Raw genomic sequence first — 19,072 nt, 5'->3', positions numbered from 1 at the left:
TCTGAAGCTTAGGCTATATTTCCAATGTAAATAAAAGAATATTGACACAATTATACTTACATTAATATAAACACAACCACACATTATCTTATTTTGAGGTCAATATCAAAATCTTGAATATTGTCATTAATATTAAACAGTCAGTGACTGTTTAAGATTAAATATAGAAACATTAAATTAAATGAAATGATTAAAATTCAATTTAAATTAAAAATCACATTAAATGATAGAATTTTAACGTATAAACGTTTCAGTTAGTTTTTTCCAAATTCAGCTGAAAACATCAACAACTGTTTATTGTTTGGTAAATTGGATTATGAAAAAAATTATTATTAGTTCACGAAATTAGCGCTTAGCAATACATTTAGAGATTAATTCTATACATAGTAGATAACTCGTGTACCAATACGTGTCTTGCAAAATGTTGTGCACCACAAATAACCATACTGTAACACTTTTACCTTACATATTTTTTATTTTTTTGTTAATAATACTGTGTACAGTTGTGTGTTAATCTGAAGTCTATATTTGCAATGTAAATAAAAGAATATTGACACAATTAATTATTCTTACATTAACAGATACACACAAACAAAAACACAACCACATGTACATACATAAATAATACCCAGGAAAGTAAAATTGTTATGAAACCCAAATGTTTAATGTTATATTATACACTATTGCAATTTAACTACGTACCCATAGTTAAAAAAGTGGGGCATTAAGAATCTCCATACAATTTTCGAAGCCTGTAAAATCCTCTATATGAGTTTAAATACGAAATTTTATTAGATATGCATTAAAAAAAATCTAGATACTTCATAATTACTTCTTTTGAAAACAAATACTTATAAAGGATTAATTTAGCATATTTTACAGATTAGTAGAAAACATGGTATGTTTAGAGTTTCACATGTTAATATTCATGTATGTTAGATTAAACAAATACCTTTCAAAAATACTTTTGAATATAAGACTGAAATAAGGTTATTCGTGTGTCATTTATGAATGCAGTAAAATATTCGTTATCTAAAAACATATTTACCAGACTAGACCAGAAGTAATAGAAAAATATTAAATTTATTTTCAAAATAGTAAATATTCTTCACAAATTTGTAATAAATAATATATTCCTCAACTTTCTTTAAACATTGAAATTGAGAATTATTTTTACATACAGTATGCGGAATAGAGAATATTTGAGAAAGTTAAAATACTTGTAATATTTACCAGTTAAGAAATTTATACTAAACACCGTTAATATATTGATTTAGAAAGTTTCCGAATACATGAAGAATAAATGTATACCGTATCTGTTATAAGTTTAAGTTAACAGGTTAAATTTAGTAGCATGGTGATGTGAAAAGCTACTTCCGAAACGTTTACCGTATAGGTTTTAAACGTTGGAAGTTTTTTTTATTTATTTTAGTAGATGTAGTAGCATCAACAAAAATAGTTCCAGTTATAAACACCAAAAGCAGCACCATCTAGAACCAGACTGATTGATCTACGTTGCCGACTGAAAAGCAAGTTCCGTGGAATTCCGCTAGAGAGCATACTCTCCTGCGTAATCTACCTTGTCGGCCTTGGTAGCAAGACATTTCGAACACGTAGTTCAACTGATCGTCACATGAGAGCAGCACCACCAACGTAGGCATTGTATTTCAAATCTCTGAATTTAATGATTTTACTGATATGAATGATTTTACAAACTACTTTATAATTGATTCCAGATTGTACCATAATAAACAGGTACCAAACCTGTTATTACTATCAATGTATAGTTGGTGTATTTTTATATTTAAAATGAAAAAGTTAAATAATACAAATTACCATATCTTAGCCCATGTTACTATTAGAGGATGTATCGATTTCAACATGAATTTACAATCACAATTGATACGAACAAATCGGGTTTATGTAATTGTTATTACATTTTTATTATCATTCTTGTTGAGATCTTTCAAACAGGGGAGAAATACATAGTAGCTACAGTGTTATGGTTATAAAAGGTTTGCGTTATACGTGGGTGTTGTAAAAGAAAAATGCCCTTCTAATTGATTAAGGAAGTGAATAACTAATACATAGTCTATCTACCATACAACAATGTACTACTACTTATAATATAAATTTATTTCTGAAGTTTCTTCTAGTTAACATATTTCAATATCCTAATAATATAAACAAATGGCATAAACCTAGTTCTTCTTAAAAATTAGTAAACGCCGAGTAAATAAAACATTAACTTATATTCCTGCATGAGGTTCACGTGGAAGTTATTTTGAAGTCCATGAGAAAATTTAAACATTATTAAAGTTCCTTATAAGTTCCCCACTTACAACTTTGATAAATAAAAGTCGCAGTTTGGGGTGTTTGCTGATTGTACAATTTGTACAATTGCTGAAAAGAAAGTGAATAATTAAAAGCGCTGATAGTATAATTCACTTACATTGTTTACGTTTCAAGTAAGTAGTTTCTCACTAAAGAAAATTGTTCAACATTTTCTAGTGGATCTTTTATCGTTGCAAATTAGAATAATAAAAAAACACGTTTACATAAAACAAAAATGTAAATATAAGTGACTGAATATAAAAAGTATAAACAGTTTAGGGAGCAAACAAAATTGAATTTGAAACATGAAAACATATAGACTCAAGTAGAACAAGTATTAAAATTAAGATAAAAGCTATATAAATAGAATAGAGGTTACACTACTTTCAACTAGTTAAAACATTTTTAATTACATAATGAATAAACATGTAATAAACTATCAAAGAATGTACCATGCTAAAAGAACTGAAAAACTATCAACAAAAGACCATAGAGCTGCAAGATTGTTGATCTTGAGGTAAAATGAAGTAGAAGATGGTGAGTTGTAACTTTGATTGTATTAGTAACACAGGGGTAAATCATTGATATGGGCGAGGTGACCTGAGGTCCTGGGATTATTTTATTTTAGTCAGTTCTGATGTCCGACGCTAGGCTGCGCCACGTAACTGTTATTGTTACCTCAACTATTTACTATCTCACTCCACAGATGGCAGTCAGAGCACTCAGTGTTTTTATGACTCAGTTTAGAACACTGAAAGAGTTATCTCTTGTGTAACTAATATAATCAAAGGTTGTATAATTCCTCTAATTTAATTTTTTCAAATCTAATCGAAAACAATGAGAACCTTCAGAGTTTCATAGGGCAAAATCTATGTTTCGTTTTGAATTTCATGAGATGTGTGATGAAAATACTTGAACAAATTATTTTAAGCCTTGATTATCGATACTATTAAAGTAAGGGTTCAAGTCTGTTAATCCATTCGTGGATGAACGTATGCACCGTTTCTACGTATGTGTAAGCAGTATTGTGGATTTACAGATTCTTTTTAGAGTATTCCAAACGAAAAACAATGTCGGTTGGTAAGCTAAATCCCCTGTTAAGAGATAAAAAGAAAATGCCCATCCGGTTTTTTCCACAAGTGCTTTAGTAAACCAATTTAAAAATAATTATTGCATTAAGCGGCAATTTATAATCATGTGCGGCAATTTATATAAAGAAAGGAGAGCTCAGGGGGCTCGATACCCACCCCCCATAAAATATGAATGACAAACATTAAAACTGGACCCATTAGTTTGTTTAAGCTAAAGATATCTCTTAAAGCTCGACAACTTCCCGGAGAACATTCCCGTGCCCATATTTTCTTAGGGTATTTTATACATCACAAATCACCCAGTGTGTTAGCCCCACCAAAATAATATTCTATATACACCACTGAGCCTGATCAACTGAGTTAAGTAAGCCGTTTTCCTTCGACACACGCCACTTAGCAATATAGCAATCACTCTACACCGGCATTGCAGGTTGTAGAAAACAATATTTCATCATTGTTGTCCAGAGATTTGATAACATCAGAGTGCCAACAATAGTTAGGCTATTGTTTCCCAATCACGTGACTGGTGGCTAGGGAAATGATCAGCTGATATTACCGTGCTAATATTAGTTCCATACCTGTCCATTAGAAGCATTGGCGTTTCTTTCTCCTTCAGTGTTATTACCAGTAAGTACCTTTGCTGTTGCGATAAGCTTATACCGTTGTGTAATAGTCTGGACTCTATTTTTTATGTAATACAAAAACATAAAAATGATATAACGAAAATTGTTATTTCAATTTCAATATTCTGTAGTATATAGAACGTTTTCGTTCATCATTTGTCTTATAGGCTTCTTTTTCGTCTTTTCCCCGCTTAACTTCGCCTCGATTGCGAAACAATAACCGGGAAAACAATTTCGATAGTTGCTAACTAAGGATATGTTCACTGTGATTGTTTAGTTTAACTCCAGTTCACCTTCGTCTTAGTCAAGCGTCTGGGATCTGACGCTGTCACAACTTAACCCCAGGAATTAGGAGTCATATCAGTCTGAAGAGATCCAACAATCGTCGGCGAAGAAGCTCAAAACGAACTCTTTACAAGTTTCCACATCAAAGACACATAGACTACAAAATATAAAAACCAGAGTAATCTACGTGAAGAGGTATTCTCATTGTCTCATCAGGTGCACAATTGAGTGTAACTACAATGTTTCTGACAGGATGTCTAACCAAGGTAGAGCAACTGAGTTGTACATGATTCATCTCAATTTTTTGGTTTAGACAGCTTTGAAACATTCAGTACAATTAATGAAATACGTCTCTGTGTGTACCTTCACTCGGCCTCCCAGTGGATCCTCAGTCAACAGAAGTTGAACCGATACTGCCAATAAAACATTCTGCTTATACAGTTGAGTTAAAGAGGGCGGAGCTGTAACGAGGTTTGCTACAGCTTAACCAACTAAACACCAAAATGATAATACAGGAAAATAAAAATAAAAACTTGATACTGAGACGATATTTATTTATATTTTAATAATTTGTAGTAGTATAATGAAAAGTATCGATCGTAACCCATCGTAATATAATCCTTTCCCCCCGTTTTCCCACTCAGTTTCGTGTTGGATGTGAACAATCACCAGGAAAGTCGTTTCGATACTACTTACCAAACGTACATATTATATGCTATTTTCAAATTCTTAAGTTCTTAAGTATACGCGGTTAGTTTCAGGACTCTCGTACTAATGTTCTGGTTCACACAATATTGAACCATTACTAATACAAATAAAATATTTCGTCCATGCTGTGGAGAACCATCTTTAATCGGTTCAAGTCGAAAATGCCAATAAAACATATCAGCTTATAGAAGTGAATTGACGGGAGAGGGGCTGTAACGTGGAGGCCTGATAAAACAGTGATAGATGTTGCTTCTTTATCACAGGTTGCCAATTTTATGATAATTTAATGCTACTGAACTAATTTTATTTCTTCATAATTTCTATGCATAATTGTCTGGCATTTTTGCAAATACTGTTGTTTTGTTGGATTCTATTGTGTTCTTTGTTTTGTAACTAACTTTCTTTTGTCTTTTGACATGGAAGACTTTTACCGCATCTGTATGTTTCGTGCATCTGTATGTTTCGTGCGCCTAATATGTTTCATACTGGTAATTAAACTCCTTAAAAATAACTTCAATAAAGAAGATACGAGAAGTTATCAAATATGTTGGTAGTCTTTAATAAATTATTGTCTTTTATGTTATACAGCTCACTGCACGATCCATGTTGAGCTTATTCGGCAGAATTCGCTAGGTTTGCACTCACTCATTTCAATAATAATACTAGAACTGACCGTCGGATCGGCCTGTTAACAGTATTTCAATGAGACTATGTGTTTCGTCTTTTCTGTAGCTGAGAATTTCTATAGCGACTATTTTTATTGATTGTTCCAAACACATGAACATTGTGGACTAATGAACAACTGTGCACTGATGATAGAATGATAATTCTTTGTTTGAAGTTTGCTTTTGTGAATAGAAGGGTTGTGAAGGAAACAGGATTTTTCGGAAATTTGCCATCGTTTAGTGATACAAAATTCAATAACACTGAATGGTTTGTTTGAAATTTGATTTTGAAGATGGAAGGATTGTGAAGGAAACGGACATTCGTATTCAGGACATTTGCTATCGTTCAGTGATACAAAAAAATCAGTAACACTACATTTAGAGATCTGCAATCTGATCTCTTCTTCAGATAAATAACTGAACTAAAACATAATTACAAACTAGATTAAAATAAACAAATCATACCAGAGCGTTGTGACACGCGTAATTCAGGAATCACAACCTCTACGTTGTGTGTCAACTGCACTAACCCTAAAAATGCTCTTAAAAGAAATATAAACACTACACAACAATAACCCTACAGGCATAACGTTTTAATCTTACATTTATGCGAAAAAGTTAAATGATTAATGTGTTTAGTTAATTTAATATGCAGGCTCTCAAAAGGTCTTTGATTTTTTTTACTGGTTCCGGGTGCATACCGAGAATCAATTCTTTGTTTGAAGTTTGATTTTGACGATGGAAGAATTGTGAAGGAAACAGGAAAGGAAAAAAGGAAACTTTTCTTCTTATAAGTGCATGTTTTAGAGTTAGTGAAGTTGACACACAACATGGTGGTTGTGATTCCTCACTTACGCGTGTCACAACGCTCTGGTATGATTTGTTTATTTTAACCTAGTTTGTAATGTTATCTTAGTTTAGTTATTTACCTGAAGAAGAGATCAGGTTGCAAATATCGAAACGTAGTGTTACTGATTTTTTGTATCACTGAACGATGGCAAATGTCCGGAAAATCATGTTTCCTTCACTGACTACCTCTTCACAGATATTATTGTGCAATGAATTGTGCACCTGATGAGACAATGAGAATGCCTCTTCACAGATATTACTGTGCAATGCATGGTGCACCTGATGAGACAATGAGAATGCCTCTTCATAGATATTACAGTGTAATGCATTGTGCACCTGATGAGACAATGAGAATGCCTCTTCACAGATATTACTGTGCAATGAATTGTACACCTGATGAGACAATGAGAATTCCTTTTCACAGATATTACTGTGCAATGACTTGTGCATCTGATGAGACAATGCGAATGCCTCTTCACAGATATTACTGTGCAATGAATTGTGCACCTGATGAGACAATGAGAATGCCTCTTCGTAAATATTACAGTGCAATCAATTCTGCACCTGATGACACAATGCGAATGTCTCTTCACATAGATTACACTATATTTTGTAGTCTAGATCTCTCTGATGTCAAAACTATGTAACGCGTTGATTTTGAGCCTCTTCGTTACCCACGTGTTTGGTCTCTTTAAACGAAAATGACTCCGGAGTCCAGAAGTCAAGTCTGCGACAGCGTTAGATTCCAAACGTTGCACTAAGAAGAAAGGTGAACCACATTCACATGAATTTGTTTGAAATTTATGAAGGTGGTTAAATATTCCTCATAAAAGACCTGAACTTAGAGATCTATCAATTATTCTTTTATCCGTTCACTGCTCTGCCTCTGCATGTACCGTACAGGTTATGTACGTATCAAGGTCAACTATAACTAGCTGATTAATAAAGGTATATCGTAACGATCAAAAATGCGTTGTTATAATTGAAAAAGATAAAGTCTCTGGTGCAGTTTTCAGTTGAAATAATGACTTGTCAAATAAAAGTAGATTGAAACTTTTTAATAGTGATTGAAAAGTAGATACGGTCAAATTACACACTCATTGACATTATGGTGCCTTAGAAGAAACTGAAATTGTAGGTCTGCAAATTGAAAATAAAATTATCATATAATCCTAAATGACTTTTTATATCTAAATACGTACTGATATATAAAAATATGCGGAATGATCACTTGTATTTTAATACAAACAAATCCGACATCACACATTGTTAATAATGTTTTAACTCGCTTTAACAGATGGGAGTTAAAGTCTCTGGTGATTCTGATATACAGTAACAGATTAAACATGTGATGAAGTTTATAATTGAAATAATGTCTTGCAAACGGACATATTGTTGATAACGCGTATGTACCAACTGTTAAATTAACGATATCATTGTCATTGTATTCATCAATGTATTTTTGCTAATCACTCACAAATGTATTTAAACAGTATGGTGAGCATTGTGACATTTTCGACTATCCAATTTAATCTTTTGACTAATACAACTTCGGTACATTTCATAATAAATAATTTATTGTTTAGTTGGTTGAGTTAAGACTATTAGATTAAAGTAAAAGCTAGCTGGCCTCACAAAGATTCATTGTAGTAAATTTATTGTAAAGATTGACAATCTATTTTATTACTTATTTTATTAGTAAGCTCAATTTTTAACGTTTCAAGTTTAATTCATTTCAAATACACGCTGAGCGGTGATCGCATAACTGATTTTCACGTACTTTATTCTAATTAGTAGTTGTTTTGTTTCCTTTAGTGGGCAAAGTTAATTTTGACTCATTATGTTGTAAGCTTGGAAGTCACATTCTTAATCACGATTTAACAATTAATTGGAAAACTGAATCCGCAACGATTTCGATCTAGTAAAATCCAACATAAATTCATAGTTTTAATCAATAATCTGTGCTTTATTTAGGCATTTATTTAACCATGAATAGCTGTAACATTGTTTAAGTTATTTGTGTGATTTTATGCAGTAGCTTTTGTAGAGGATTGTTCGGGAGGAAGCTGACGAAGGTATAAAATACGCCAAAATATGGTGAAATTTTCCCTGAAATAAATGTATTCAAGCTTAAAACAAACTAATGCATTGTAATTTTGTCATTCAAAATTTCAGGGAGGGGGCCTTAACGTCCTTTTATATGTGCATATGCATTTCTTTACGTTCTTAGCTACAAGTACACATTCGTAGTTTACCATACTCAGAGACATGAAACTTGTCAGTACAGGTTCAGAACCCTGCTACGGTCATGTGATATTCTATAAACAGTCGCTATAAGCTTCAATAATCAAACGTGTTATCTGCTTATATTGCACACTACGTATGGATTGCTTTTCCTCTTGAAACGGTCACATGGCATCGCTTGCACATCCATAAAACCCCCGGTAGATTTTAGCAAGGCATGTTACAGCCGTCCCAAGTTTCACGGTTCGTCGGAAAAGACAGAACAAGGAGCGGCGCGGCGTCTCCGAAGTACCTGCCGACAAGGCCCGGGTCGGCTACTGGTTTATGATTCACTGATTTATAGGCGTTATGACTTTCTCTAGAACTGGAGGCCGGAGTTCCCGACAGTCCCTTTCTTCGAACCTTGGCGGCGTCGTCGGTAGCAGCATATATGTCCCTTATATTTACAGTCCGTCCGTCCTCTTTCGTCACGCTTCTTGTCGGCGAGATGAAAGAGCGCTGTCTTGTCATAGGTTGACACCTCCCAGACAACATTTTGACGGCCTGTGCTTTCTCTTGGAAGTGACTTCATTGCAGAGTCCAGCCGAAAGGGTACCTAAGCCGATTGTGTATATGAGTCTTGGCGGTATGGTAATATCAAAGAATACAAGCTATAAACCGCTCTGTGTTTATTCCCGCGGTCCCGGCAAACAAGTCCCAAAGCTGGGATGTCAAGGGTTTCCTCCCCCGTTTTTCTGGAAATATTTTAAAGTACTACTCAAGTTTAGAAACTACATTTTGGGGAAATTGGCATTTTAAAAGTCAAGTTGATTGTGGTTTATGGAGCAAGAGTCAATTTCCATTGTATAAGAAAATAATCTGAGTTTTCTTGAAAACGATAAAAAGTGTCTAAGAAAGAAATTGGTCGTCAGCTTCGCTCATGTTACTGGAAGTCAAAGTACGAGGATTTCAAAAGATTTAAAAATAATAAAATACTATAAAACTTTCCGACATAAATAATAGTAATATAATTATATTGTAATATAGTTATATTATTTGTAATATATATTAATTGTATTAATTATATTAATTATTTTATATATATATATATATTTTATATATATATATATATATATATATATATATTAATTGTAATATAGTTATATTACAATCAGGCAGCCCTATAAAGAGACTGAAAACATTTACTTTCAGCCAAACACTCGTTCTATATATGGCTAGCTGACCTTGATATGATGTTGTAAATGTCAGAAGGCTGGTTTTATGTCATTTCAAGCTAAGAAGAATATGATCTGAGATAAAGGTTATTGTTTCACGAAGAAAATGTGTTTTTTTCCGGTCATTGCCATTTATGAGTAATAAAACATCATATTTGTGCTACTGAACTATGGCAAATGTTCCCGGTTGCATTCAAAATTCTTTTTTTTTTGTTCAAAACAAACTTCAGACAAAGTATCGTTTCATATTCTTAACTCGATAATCTTCCATTCCAGCGTCCGACAAAACTAGCGTAGCTGATGTTCGATTCCTTCCTCTATCGATTTCTAGAACTATCGATTCAGATCTTGTATAATGCAAACTGACTCTCAAATCCTGGAGTATTATATTTGAGACCCACAAGTTATTCAATTAACATCTGACCGTCATGCCGCTCGTGGTAGCTTTTCTTGAAATTATGCTCAAACATTACTAAAGAAAATATTGACTTGATATTATGACGAAAATAAAAAGCCAACAACTACATGTAACATAAGGTTGTTCATGTTCGAACTGATTACAACATCGATTATAATAAACAATATTAAAAGGATTTATATTTCTCTAATCACGATAAACAACTTCACTGATTCTTTCTCAAATATAGAATGATCTTTATGATTATCTATTCTTTATATATTTTTAAACTTAATTATTTTCCACCACCAGTCGAATTGCTAAAAGATATGAATAGGTTACAGTGTTACTTTTTTTTATTAAACAAAAAATTATTCTTAAAGAAATTAATTACCCTTTGTAATACACAAGCGTAATCAAGGCGAATTTCTACCAAAAATACCTTCCTTCATATATTTCAGTGAATTTATCTTCCGGTAGTGCATCTTACTGATCTCCAATTGCATCGGTTTATAATATATGAAGCCTTGAAATGATTTCTATAATAATAACATTCTATAATAAAGTAACAACTATTCTTCTTCAGCAACAAGTTTATGTAGATACACTATTTAAATATGGATCAAATGTTACCAACTGTATACTCTGAATGTAGAACCATTTTGATAACAACTGTGTGCTACTTTATTCTTTCCGCTTACCTCTGTTGTATATTTGTAACGAGGAGAGACTAGTATATATTTATTTGTACTAGCAGTGACTCGCGTTTCGCAGAACAATTTCTCTGGCTTTTCTTCCTGTATGAGCACCTCTGGTTCGAGTGAATTTTATTTTCGACGCCATGTTTAGTTGCCTTCTTCCCACGATCAAGAAAATATGTTAAAAAGTGTATATTTATGGTGATTGTAATTTACTCCAATCTTAACATTTTTGTTCCATAGCTGATTTTGCCTTTTTTCCCGATCAAGAAAAAAATATATATACATACACCGCTCTGAGAAGCCTACTTTTGTCAAAAGACAAATAATTTAGGTTCTATAAAAGTTTTTAAATGTAAAGTAAAAGTTAGACTACACTGTCTCTTATTTCTGCACTGCTAGCAGTTATCCGCTGCAGTTGCATATAGTATGGTAGGCATTTGCACCTCTATGTTGGTGTATCGAGAAAATGATATATATTCGACGCTAATGTTGAGCTTACCTTGTTGCGACGATCAAGAAAATATATCACCAATTTTATAGTTATGGCCATTGTATTTTACTTGTTCTCAGTATGATTTGTTTCCCGATCAAGAAAATCACAGATCACAGAAGCCCAAAATTGACCTTAGACGAGTTTTGAGTAAGTCTTTAAATTTAGAGTAAAGTTAAATAGTAACATTGTCTTGTAGATCTAATACTTAGTATTTGATACAAATGTGCAGTTAAAACTATATAAAAATGACATTACATGTTCGCTTTTTTATAAACTGAAAAATACTTTAGTACATTTAGAGCTGGAATTGGAATTGGAGTTCAAAATCGCAGTAAAGCGAACTTTCATAATATAGCATAGTTCTATCCGACTTCTTCAAAGAGAGTCAAATTCTGGATATTTTACGTTTTAGAACATTTTCTAAGGGAGATGAGTATTACATAGTCGCTGAAATCTAAAATGGCTTTAAAAATATGGTTATTCCTACCATTATTAGATATTACACACATTAGAATGTACTCACTACAAATGTAAACAATTTTTAAAAAATCAACAATGTTTACACAGAACAGACATGCTCATGTAATTGATACGCAATTGATATTTCACAAAATTAGAGACCAAGATGGTATTTTTCGCCACTTTGAAGACCAGTGGGGCGTAGCCCAGAAGGATTTCGAAATAAGAGTAGGCCTATATTCATCCGAAGCACTGTAAGAATGTCCACGTAAAATTTCAGTACAATCAGTTGAATAGTTTACGCGTGAATGCAAATCAAACAAACAAAGACACTTTTGTATTTATAATATTATTAGGATTAGGATGAAAAAAAAAAAAAAAAAAAAAAAAAATACATCGTTAGCCAAACGCTATAGGCCACATGACGTATTTCAGGGCTACCAATCTCTGTAAATTTGGAATAATTTCACACAAAAAATTAAGTAAACAATAATGCAATAAATAATAATATTGCAAAATAAAAATTCGTTAATAAATAAATATTAATAAAGCCCTAAAAAGTTACAGTCCGTCCGTTCACTTTGGTCACACTTCCTGTCGGCGAGATGAAAGAGCGCTGTCTTGTCATCGGTTGACACCTCCCAGTCAACACTATGACGGCCTGTGCTTTCTCTTGGAAGTGACTTCATTCATTGCAGAGTCCAGCCGAAAGGGTAAGCCGGTTATATATGAGTATATGAGTCCTAACGGTATGGTAATATCAAAGAACACAAGCTAGAATCCGCTCGACGTTTTTCCTCCGTCATTTGCCTGGAAATGTTTTAAAAATCTAGTCAAGTGTACATACTACATTTTAGCGACATTGCCATTAAAAGTAAATTCTGAATTCTAGAAAGTTGAATTCTAAAATGTTACCCTAATAAAGCATGACGCCAAATCGTTGATTGTAGTATATGAATACAACGTGAGTTTCCTTGAAAACGACAGAGAAATGTCTAAAAAGGAAATCGAAAAAGAGATAGTCAGCCACGCTGATGTTGGTGGATGTCGAAGTACGAGAGTATCGAAAGATTTAAAAGTATCATAGTATGATAACAACTGCAGACGTATATATAATATTTATACAACAGCCAGGCAACTCTATAACAGCGTGGAAAGCCTGTACTTTCAGCCACAATCTCGGTCCGTGTGTGCCTAGTTGACGCTGATTTAACAACCATGTACATGTCTGGCTGTTAGTTTTAAGCGTATTAGCTAAGAAGAATATGATGTGAGAAATAGGCTATATTATCGCTTCATGGAGGAAACACGTTTTTCCGGACATTTGACATCGTTCAGTCGTTTACATTATCATTTGTTTGTATCACTGACCAATGGCAAATTTCCGGAAAAAGCCCCGTTTCCATCAAAATCCTTCCACCGTCAGGAATAAACTTCAAACAAAGTATCATTTCATGTTCTTAACCTTTTCGATACCCTCCCATTCCGACCGCCACCCAAACTAGCGTGGCTGATGATTAATTCCTCTTTCCTCAGGGAAACTTCCTTTATCGATTTCAAGCACTATCGGTTGTGAACTTACATAATGTAATGCAAACTGACTTTCGAATCCTGATCCATTGTATTTCAGACCCTTAAATTATTCAGTTCATATCTGACTGTCATGTCGCACGCATCAGTTTTCCTTGAAATTCTGCTCAAACCTTACTAAATAAATTATTGACTTCTTATACAACAAAACTAAATAACCAACAATGGCATATAACACAAGATTATTCATCTACAAATTGGAAGACTCAAAGTTCATAGTTGATTTAAATATGAAAGAGTTATATTTCTCCATTACACGTCTTCACCGTTTCTTTGTCAAATATAGAAAGATCAATATTATTATGTTTCCTTTTTATATTTCATCCTTAATTCTTCTTCCACCACCACCTGATTTGCTTTGCTATAAGGGTTAAACTGTTACCTTTTTTACGGAACAACATAAATGAGTCTCATAGAAAGTAATTTACACCTTGTGTACACCGCATGACATATCGAATTTCTACAAAAAATATCTTTCTTAATTTAATTCAGCGAATTTCTCTTCCAGGAATGAATCTTACTTTATCTCCAATTGCATCGGCTTATGATATATGAAGCCACGAAATGATTTGTGTAATTATGGACTTACGCCCAAACTTAGTTATTAAATTATGGACTTCCTACTCCAAATAACAGCTATTCTTTATGTTGAGCCTATTTGGCAGAGTTCGCTGGTCTTGCATCTAACTCTTTTCAATGATAATACTAGAACTGGCTGTCGGATCGCCCTGTTAGCAGTTGTTCTAGTGAAACCAATGAATACAAATCTTATAATATATAAGGTTATAATCTTATAAGGTTTGTATTCATTGGTGAAACTATGTGTTTCGTCTTTTCTGTAGCTGAGAATTTCTATAATGACTATTTTGATTAATTGTTCCAAACACATGAACATTGTGCACCACTGAACAATTGTGCACTGATGATACAATGAGAATTCTTTGTTTGATGGTTGCTTTTGAGGATGGAAGGCTTGTGAAAGAAACAGGATTTTTCGGAAATTTGCCATCGTTTAGTGATACAAAACTCGGTAACACTGAATGCCTCTTCACATAGATTACTGTGCAATCAATTGTGCTCCCGATGAGAAAATGAGAATACCTCTTCACCTAGATTGCACTACTTTTTCTGGTCTGGGTGTCTCTGATGTCTAAACGATGTGGAGGGTTTCGTTTTGAGCTTCTTCGTTCTTCGTCGCCGACTGTTTTTGGATCCCATCAGACGAACATGACTGCAGATTTCAGGAGTCAAGTCTGCGACAGTATCAGATTTCAGATGCTGCACGTAAGAGGAAGGTGAACTGGAGCTAAACTCAATATTCGCAAAAACATTGTGCCAGCCTACTAATTGCTTCAATGACGATCAGCTAAATTCCATTGATCGACATGGACCATCATATAACACATTATTGTCTATGCAGAAATTAAACATGTACAATTAAGAGTCTATGAATGAAGTATTTCTCTGGATATCTTTCCATATAATACATTCACATATTTGTCCATTGTTATATTTCATAATATTATTCAAATCACATAATTTAAAACTTGACTTTTCATCCTATCATTTTACGTTTTACTCTACGAATAAAAATGTCACAGATTCAAATCTCATATGATTGTACTCAGTTTTTTTACAAACTTATTCATCCTGTTATTTTCTCGCTACTACCATGGTTACCCATAAGACCAATTGAAAAGTATTCGTTAACGCTCAGTTAAAACTCAGGACTGACATGCATCACCATGGAAATCAGTGGTCCTCATATTTAAATGAAGCTTTATGCAAAATTTGAAGTCTACATGCCATTTACTTTTCGAGATATTATGCCGACAGACATACACGTTTACAGGCAGACATTTTTAACAGCCTCTCGAGTTATAGGCTTCGCAATTACGAAGTTATTTAGAATTCGGTAGTTCAATAATGGTGAACCATAGACTCCAGGTGACCCGAGTTAAAATTGTAACATGGATAATATTCAGTCCGAGGATAACATATTGTTCTGATTTAACATTTTCGAGGTCATAGTTATTTTATTAAAGTAGATTTACAGCATTTATAATAAATGTTCCATTTCACTGGGTATTCTAATTCTATTTTACCTTCATGTAATGTTTCATCACTTGTCCAAGTACTTTTAAACTAGTCTACATTTGTACATTTGATTTTTCATTATTTCCCTTTTTCTCTTCATCTATATATGGAATAATTAGTATATTGTCAGTTTCACTATTTAAAGCGATGCGACGTTTTATTTTAATGTATAACTAAAACCATACAAATTTTGACATACATCTTCATAAATCATTATTTAACTCTCAATAGCTAAAGGTGCTATTTCAAAATGATAAATGTAACACAATTATAAATTAAAAGTTATATTCATTTTAGACGTCTTATTAAATTACATTATACAATACCTCTGTAAGGTTTTAATTATTATTTTAACTAATATTTCAATAAATGTAATAAAATAATAAAAAAAACTCCTATTATTCCAATACACTAATTGTTTTCAAAATTCATCAAACTCTCAAATTTTACAATGGTAATATTGTGTACATGAAAAAATCATTTGTACTCAGTACCATATTAATCGTACAAATATAGTACAACTTGAATAACTCATATACTGTTATCAATTTGAAATAACTCATATAAACAAAGGAGAATTTCAGTGAATAAAAGGAGAAATTTTCTAGTAAAAAGTTCACCGGAAAAGGAAAGGTTTTACACTTTATAGTAAGTTTTCAGAGATGTTCCGTTTGGAAGTATAGGGAAGATGTCTTGGAGAAAGGAGACAAGATGGATCGAACAGTTTGGAGTTTTATAATGGTCATGAGTTTTTTATGATGATTCTAGAAAATATTCCGTAAGTCATTCGTTGTAACGTCCCTCTTGGAAGATTTGTGTATTCTGTCAAAAATGTGTCTGAGGCAATAATACAGGATATAGTGTAGATATTGAACATCCCAAAATTATAATAACCGGTTTTCACGGCGAATTTTGCTATTAATGTCACAGTTCCAGATAATGCAGTCTTTTTGAAATCACATATGACCAGTTACTCAGCCAGAGACAGTTGAAAGGGGAAACGGGATTTTCTCTCAATGACCACGACAGTGAGTCCTTTAGCAGTGCCAAAGAAAATTTTGCCTTATTTAATTTTGTCGGGATGCCCTCTCCTAGTTGGGGTTCGGGTTCGTATGGATATACGTCTTGGAGTAACAAGACAAGAGAGAGGACAGAGATTGGGACTTATCGAAATGATCACGAACTCCCTCGATAATGGTGGGAAAGATTTCTCTGATTTTGTCACGATTCTATGTGACGCTTCTCTAGGAAGTCTATGTAACATGGCATCGAACAATGAGACTGGTTAGCGTGCAGAGATCATTTATCTTCTGATAACTACGGCATACTGCAGTGAAATAAGGATAATTTTACTGTAACCACAAAACATTTCTGGAAAGAGTCCCAGTCCCAGGCGGGATTCATGTCGCATACACGACAACACAGAATGCAGAATGTAGAGGTCGAGATTTTTCAAATAACCCAGACAGATCCATGATTAGATTTTTCCTGGATTCCAGCTGACGTACAATTCTAAAACGCTCTTGGAACACGAGATTGATCGTCTAGATTTAACAGTTTGTAGATAGGAAGTTTCTTTCCAGTAATCGACACTTACCTTAGGAGGATATATTCTGTTTTATCTTAAGCGTTTGCTTGGAGGATATGTGGAATCCGTTCTATTATTTATTATATTTTTTGTTCTCTTAGGACAAGAAGCTTATAAATTGCACTTATAAGAATCTTAGAACTGCTTCCGGAGTGACAGAATATTCCGGATGGGTAGGGTTAGGGGGTAGGGACCGCCTCCTATCGAGATCCATGAAGAAGAATTAGGGCACTAATCTCAAAGTCATGTCCCATCGGAAGAAGGAGAAGCCACCTCTGAACCAACCTCTCCATTCAAAGCAGGTAGGGGGTGGCTCACCCTTGTTGAGGATAGCAAGAACCTCTGATAGTTAGGGAACGAATCCCACAACTCCAACAGTCATCTCCCGCAGTAGACTAGACCTACCGAATTACCCTTGCACCCCAGAATCTCGAGATTTGCGGTTAGTGATGTGCCACTCCTAGACATCCGCAAGATTGCCCAGATTTAAAAGACACATCGGTTTTTGCTTTGCCCAATGGTAGGTTCAACTGGAAGGTATAAACCAGCCAGAAGTGATCCCTGCTGGGTAAATCCGTTGTATAGCACTGAAATAGCCAAGGTAGAGTTTAGGTTCCTGAAATTGCCCTGAACGGATACTTTCCCTCAGCAGAGAATTTTGGTAGACGTCTCATTTTAAAGATATAATTAATACACATCCACACGCATTTTAAAATTTTGTAATACGTTGATTAGTTCTAAAACATTATTAAAATCCTTTGTTCTTTATAGATTAAATACACAAACTATGCCCTTTAAAACACGAAAAATATTGTACATGGGTTTTACTATATTTTTTAAATGAGACATTAATATAATTTTACAATTTATTACAATGAGGTCGTTGGGAAAGAAGGTCTGCTTTGTAAACAAGGCATATGTCTAAAACAAATATTTAATATTATTTCTACAAATTGGGGTTGGGATGGGTTGGACGATATTATGACAGCACTTACTGAGGTTAATCTGAGAAAACTGTCTGCTGGCAACCAAGAAGATATCATTTGGTAGCTATTATCAGTATTCGATCGTAAATAGAGCAATAACTTGGAGATAATAGTTGCAGATTCAACAACCTTAAAAGCGCCAATACACTTGATCTATTACCAACTACAATGAGCAATAAGCTGATGAAATGCATTGTACTATAAGCGTGCCAGTATTCAAGTACAATAAGCTGCTGAATTATTAATTCTATCAGGTTGATCGGTTACCATGTACAATAAACTGATGAGTTGCAGAGTACTATAAGCTGGCCACTTTTCGAGTACAATAAGCTGCTGAATTATTAAATCTATCAGGTTGATCGGTTACCAAGTACAATAAACTGATGAGTTGCAGAGTACTATAAGCTGGCCACTTTCCGAGTACAATAAGCTGCTGAATTATTAATTCTATCAGGTTGATCGGTTACCAAGTACAATAAACTGATGAGTTGCAGAGTACTATAAGCTGGCCACTTTCCGAGTACAATAAGCTGCTGAATTATTAATTCTATCAGGTTGATCGGTTACCAAGTACAATAAACTGATGAGTTGCAGAGTACTATAAGCTGGCCACTTTCCGAGTACAATAAGCTGTTGAATTATTAATTCTATTAGGTTGATCGTTTACCAAGTACAATAAACTGATGAGTTGCAGAGTACTATAAGCTGGCCACTTTCCGAGTACAATAAGCTGTTGATTGATTAATTC

Source organism: Homalodisca vitripennis, chromosome 5, assembly GCF_021130785.1.
Source record: "Homalodisca vitripennis isolate AUS2020 chromosome 5, UT_GWSS_2.1, whole genome shotgun sequence".
Classification (NCBI taxonomy): Eukaryota; Metazoa; Arthropoda; class Insecta; order Hemiptera; family Cicadellidae; genus Homalodisca; species Homalodisca vitripennis.
The sequence above is the reverse complement of the archived record's forward strand: the minus strand, read 5'-3'. Positions refer to the sequence as shown.